Consider the following 6,000-nt stretch of genomic DNA (forward strand, 5'->3'; position numbering starts at 1 on the left):
GAGAAAATATGAGAATAGTCTCTGAGACCGGAAGAAGGTATTTAGCTGATATACGTTTCTAGCCATTTTCCTATATTCATAAATTTACAGTCACACACACAGACATAGTCAGTGATGCACATTCAATTCCTTCAGCCTGGAAAGTGACTGGAAAACACAATGATGGCCTTCAATGTAAAAATAGAGCTGCGTTGCCTTTTTGGTACTGTACTGAATGCTCAGTATAGTGCAGATATCAGAGTGATTTAAACTTCAATTTTACTCTCCACTCTGCAGTTCAGAAAAGTCTTTTCCTACCTTTTTCTTCTTTCTTTCTTTTCTTTTCTTTCTTTTTTTTTTTTTAATTCTCTTACAAGATGATGGAAGTGGTGCCACACTTGCGTGGAGATGAGAGGCTAGTTGCTGATATTCTGAATACAGAAATTAATCAGCATTTGCATGGCAGTGTAAATAGCAGTCCCTGGAGGCATGCGGTGGAGATAATGAACATCAAGATTAACAGTACACGTTACAGACATCAGACTATTATTACACCTTAATGACATGCAAACAAACAGTCTTCAAGTAGTCAGAAGATGCTGTGTAATAATAGACTTCTCCGGGCTATGAACTGGATTATGGATTATAATTATACAGCGATTGTTCGCATAGTTGCAGAGCACAGCTTTACATAGCGTATTATTTTGTAAGGGAAATTTTCAAGGGACATGGCTGTAAATGGTATAATCTATAAGCACAAGTGTTTTTCTCTCATGTCTAGGTTTTCAAAAATCTTTTGTTTTCAGTGCCATGTGGCATATTAATTACAAACAGTAGAAGTCAGATTGCTGATATATGCAAAGTGATGCTGCGGGTTATCCAAATGAACATCACAAATTCCAGRTAATTTATCCATCTTGCCTCTTTTCTATAACCTCACTGGGTGCTGGCTATGTTTCAGAGCCAGTCAAAACACTTGGTCTGAGTAGGATTTTTTAAATTAACCTACTTTAGTTTATTCACAGCCTGATTAAACAGATAATTAAAAGTTACAGAGGCATAGCACYACTAAATTACTGTAGCTTGAATGCATTTGTGAGAAAGATTATTAGTATTTCAGATGCTGGTAAGGACCTGTGAGGTTATGGCGATGAACYTCCACCAAGGTTCAATATTTTGCTGTGCTCAAAACATTTTCTTAAAAAAAAAATCTAATTAATTTGAGCAACAGTAGGAAACCTGGAGTACTTGTCAACAGTATGAGGTTACCAGACTTTGAGTCATTTTCTACAAAGCTGCCCCAAGCAAGCAAAAAATGTGTATATCTATATTTCTAGTACAGTCTCTGCAGCTGAATTATTCTATTTAACTCTACAGGAAACTGACTTGTCTTCAAAAATTTCCTACACTCTACAGACACTTGTTAAGAAATAATGACAGAAAACGGTCTTCACTGCTGTAGTTCAAAGACAAGACTCAAAGCAGAGATAAAGTAGTTGACTCCTAATTTTCAGTTCTTGTGATGCTAGCTTACGGGAAAAACCTGTAATTGGGAGCCACAGGATTCTGCTTTCYGTGAAACAGCAAACAGTGAGCCTTTGGCAGAGACACAGATTTGGGCTGACACAAAAAAAGTAATGTGCTTRCAATGTTTTTTAAAATTCATTTGGTACCAGTTGCAAAGCAAAGYTTTCTCCTCGTGTATTGTTTCTGAAACTACAGACTAACCTGGGTATTTATTTTATTGACTTCTTAAACCTGCAAATCTGTGTCTGGTTGCCTTGTTTAGCTGTATGAGAAGCCATCTCCTTTTCTATCTGCTATTCAAAACTTTTGACAAGAAGAGGAAATATAGTAATGTAAAGCTTAAAATGATTCAATGAACCAATCCAAAAGGTTGAACTACAGGTCTAGACAAAACTATTTTGTTTGTTAGACCAGAGAGACTGGGTCAGAGTTGATTTCCTAATTACTCTGACTTTCCAGTGTACAAGTCTGTGAACTAAATTACAATTTTAGTTTTAAAATTGCAAAAACAAACCAAGAAACAGTTAAATAAAATAACATATCTCTTCAAAATACCTCTTCACTTTGCAATTAGCCAAAATGTGATTCAGAAAACAGGATTTTTCTTGTGGAATCTCATGATATGGAAGGYTTCATTCTTAACATGCAAACTTTTTTCTACAAGAGAAAACTACAAGAAAAGTCCTATGAAAAAAATCATCTAAAATAGATTAATTGGAAATTACCTGGAGTAGTCCAATAAATATGATCTTTCCATCACTGTAAAAGGCATAGGTTCCATAYTAATACGACAGTACAGAGTCTCTGGGCTTGATTGGGCTTGCCAAGAGTGGTTYTAATTAATTTTTAATGAGATAGTAATTGCCTAAAGGACAATTGTCAATTGCCTCTCTCATTTAAGCTTCACTTTGAGATACCTGAGCCAGTATCTAACAAACAGTCCTTTAGTGGAGTTGGGGCTGGGGGAAGCAACTGTGCCACTCTCAGGCTTTCCATGGAAGTCAGTGAGAAGGAAGAAGACTGTGTTGAGAAAGCATATAAAAATAGCCACAAGTGGCTAGGGAGGAAGAGTAAACCCTGATGATGAACATGAAACATCTCACAGAGAGATACTCAGTATGGTGACATCTTGGAGTTACCCTTCCTGCCTCCTGTTCTTCCTGAAGGAGACAGAAACTGTAAGCCACAGGACAAGGAAGACACATTGGAAGAGTGAACATCATGCATGAAAAGGAGAAGAGGCTGGAAACTTCTGTATAAGAAGTTGCTAATAATGAGGCCTTTTTTGTGCTCATTAGATAATTAGATTATTTACAGTAAATCCTTGGTTCCATGTATACACAGTGCACTCCTTTTGTCCATAACGGAATCACAGAATCACAGAATGGTTGAGCTTGGAAGGGACCTCTGGAGATCATCTAGTCCACCACCCCTGCTCCAGCAGTGTCACCTAGAGCATGATACCAAGAGTTTGATTATAATAACTGTCTTTCATCTATACTGAGGCAACTGTGACTAACTGTAAATCTTAAAGTGTTGGTATACTTTTGTATTTCCAAAATGATGAAAGATTCAGACATAAAGATTCTCTATCATAAACCTAGATATAGCAACCAAAATGCCTAAAAGCTACCTGCCATTTTGAATGCTTAATTTAATATAAGTTCAGCTTAAACTCTTTTAAAAGAAGAACACTCAAATTGTGTATATTGGATCYTTTTCAGGGCATCTTAAATTTGGCAAAAAATCACCTGAGACYTTACTAAAGTTTGTAAAGAACATTAAGTTTTCTCCGCAAGTGCACTAGATCTTTTATACTACTGTGTTTAAAGACATACTTTCTGCTAACGTTTGTCCAGTCCATAGGCCAATTCATATATTATCTGTCTGCAACAYAGGTTGGCAAATTTTTGCTTTCCCAGATGGAAATAATATTGTACATAATCTTTCTTCATCACGGATGTGTTGTTTTTTTACCCTTTTACCTCTTGCTGGGATTCTAACTCATCAGTGTTAAAGAAAAAAAGATTTTTTTCATTTCTTTGATTATGGCCAAAGTTATGGTAGTAATTAATTTTAAAAAGAAAGAAATTATGAACACAAACCTATTTTAATATTKCTGAACCATAAGGCAATATATATGCCCTGAAAATCCTTAATTTTATTGCTTTCCCTCTCTCTTAAACATCTGGTAATTTTTTGCGGTATACCCTGTCTGATTCTATCAGGTTTCAAATATAGCAATTTTTTGTATGATCCTGCTTAATACTCAAACATTCTAAATGTATTTGAGAAGCACATGTTAAAAGCCAAGGTGTCATCAATTATTTTTTTGTAAAGCCCAGAGGAGTACTGGTCTTTATTAACATTACAGTTTTAACTGTTATTCTCCTGCTTTAGCAAAGATTTTTGCAACTCCACAAATCATTGTTCCTTTGTACAGAATGAAGAGGTCAGCTTAACTTCACTAGCTGAACCTCAAAGAGAGCTATGCAATATGCCTGTGGCATTTTCATTCACTCATATGAAGAGTGCTACCTTACAAATAGTGTACTTTAAATTACATTTTACCTGCTGTGAAGACCTGTGTACTTCTGCAGTGAAATATGTTTTCATTTGGAAGTTGTCAGTTCCTCAAAGGTGAAATTACTAGGCATTGTTCCAAAAGAAATCAATACATAATATTTAGTTAGAAGGCATCAGGAAGAAAAAACAAGTAGGATTGGCAAGCATGCCTTTATGAAGATGTCAGAGATAGGACAATTTCAGATTGCTTTATTTACGCTATTATTTATTAAGATGTTGAAAGTCAAAAAATCAACATACTTAAATGAAAGTAGAACATTTATGTATTCTGATGTCCTAATACTTCAAAGGCAACAAATATAAATAATGAGTTCTTAATTTCCTCTTTAAAATTCCTTTGTACATGTTTCGAAAAGCAAAAGCATAAATGTTATTAATTTTAAGTCTCTTCTTGTTGGATTAAATTCTTTCTCTAAATGCAATTATCAGAAAACATGCACTAAGAACCCAAGGATTCTGGATCTGTTGTTACATACATTAACATAAGTAACATTCTAACATATTATAATTTCGAATGATCAGAGTAGTAAATGTTATCTTTTGGGTCATGTGGAAGTACTGATTCACAAAACCTGGTCCTAAAATATTGAAGGAAGTGTRTCAGAAAGGCAACAGCTTTTCACAATTTCTGTTATTCCAGTTTCCATTCTGGTTCCCATCTATAGCCCAATATAATGATTATAAAGTCTGTCCATTAATTTTCGAAGAGAGGTGTAAGAAAATATGATGCTTGTTACAACAAAGTTAAAGTAAGTATGTTTTAGAATCATTCATGCTTCACAYTTGTAGTTCATCCCACTACCTGCTATTCAAGTATTTCCTAGCAACTATGGCCACCAGTGGTTTACACTTTCATCATCTTTTAAATGGTTCAGTATCAGGGGGAAAAAAGAAAAGAGAAGAGTAAAAAAGCAACATAACTGGGATTAAAGTATAAAACCAATTTCCAGTCTTGTATTTTGTAGTTAATAGATCTATCATCAATTAAATAAGGGCATATGTTAGATGAGTTCTATGACCAAATACATTTCTCTGATCTGAACCCATCCATCTACATTGCTAAAAGGCCATGAAATAGCTTCTTTGATATTTTATTATCACTGAGCTGTAAAATTTAACAGCAGCTCCAACAGTAGCTGAAATCTATCTCTTCAGGGAAAAGGACAATATGCAAGATTTAAAGCCCAAGTGACAAGATATTCAAAAGTAGAAAATGGATGCTCAGAAAGAAACTTTGTCAGTAAAAACCATTGGTAAAACACGCCAAAATCAAAAGGCTTCCCTTTCAACAAAATATTCTTTTGGCAGTTTTCAAATTCCAAGTGCTTATTCCTTCTTCTGAAAGAGACTGTGCTTAATGCAAATGAGTTCTGTGCTCTCTACTTTAGCTGAGAGAAGTAGGCAGGAAGAGCATTGCAATTCAGATTCATTCACTGCACCAGCCATCACTTGTGTGCAGTAAGTGCCGAGGATGTCAGGATTGTCACAAGCAAATGCTGTGGTTGTTCATGGTGAACAAATATTCAGAAAAGCAATAAAACTTCAAGAAGCAGGATATAATAAATGTGCAATAACTTGTGATTCTTGACTAGGTTGTTTTGATGTTTAGAGGCAGACAGGCACAGGGAAGAGTCAAGAGGCCTGCCTCTCCTTTTGACTGTTAAGGTGCTAGTCACATTCACTTGGATGTGGACTTAGCAATAATTTTAAGCCTAAGGTGCTGTTCCTTACTTCACTGCTGAAAACGAAGGTCCCACCTTCTCTACATCACTGACTCTATCACCAGCTGAAAACTGGCCCTGCCAAGGCACAAAAAGGAAAGGAAAGGAAAGGAAAGGAAAGGAAAGGAAAGGAAAGGAAAGGAAAGGAAAGGAAAGGAAAGGAAAGGAAAGGAAAGGAAAGGAAAGG

This window comes from Rhea americana, unplaced genomic scaffold (genome assembly GCF_003343005.1).
Source record: "Rhea americana isolate MKP2758 unplaced genomic scaffold, rheAme1 scaffold_78, whole genome shotgun sequence".
NCBI lineage: Eukaryota > Metazoa > Chordata > Aves > Rheiformes > Rheidae > Rhea > Rhea americana.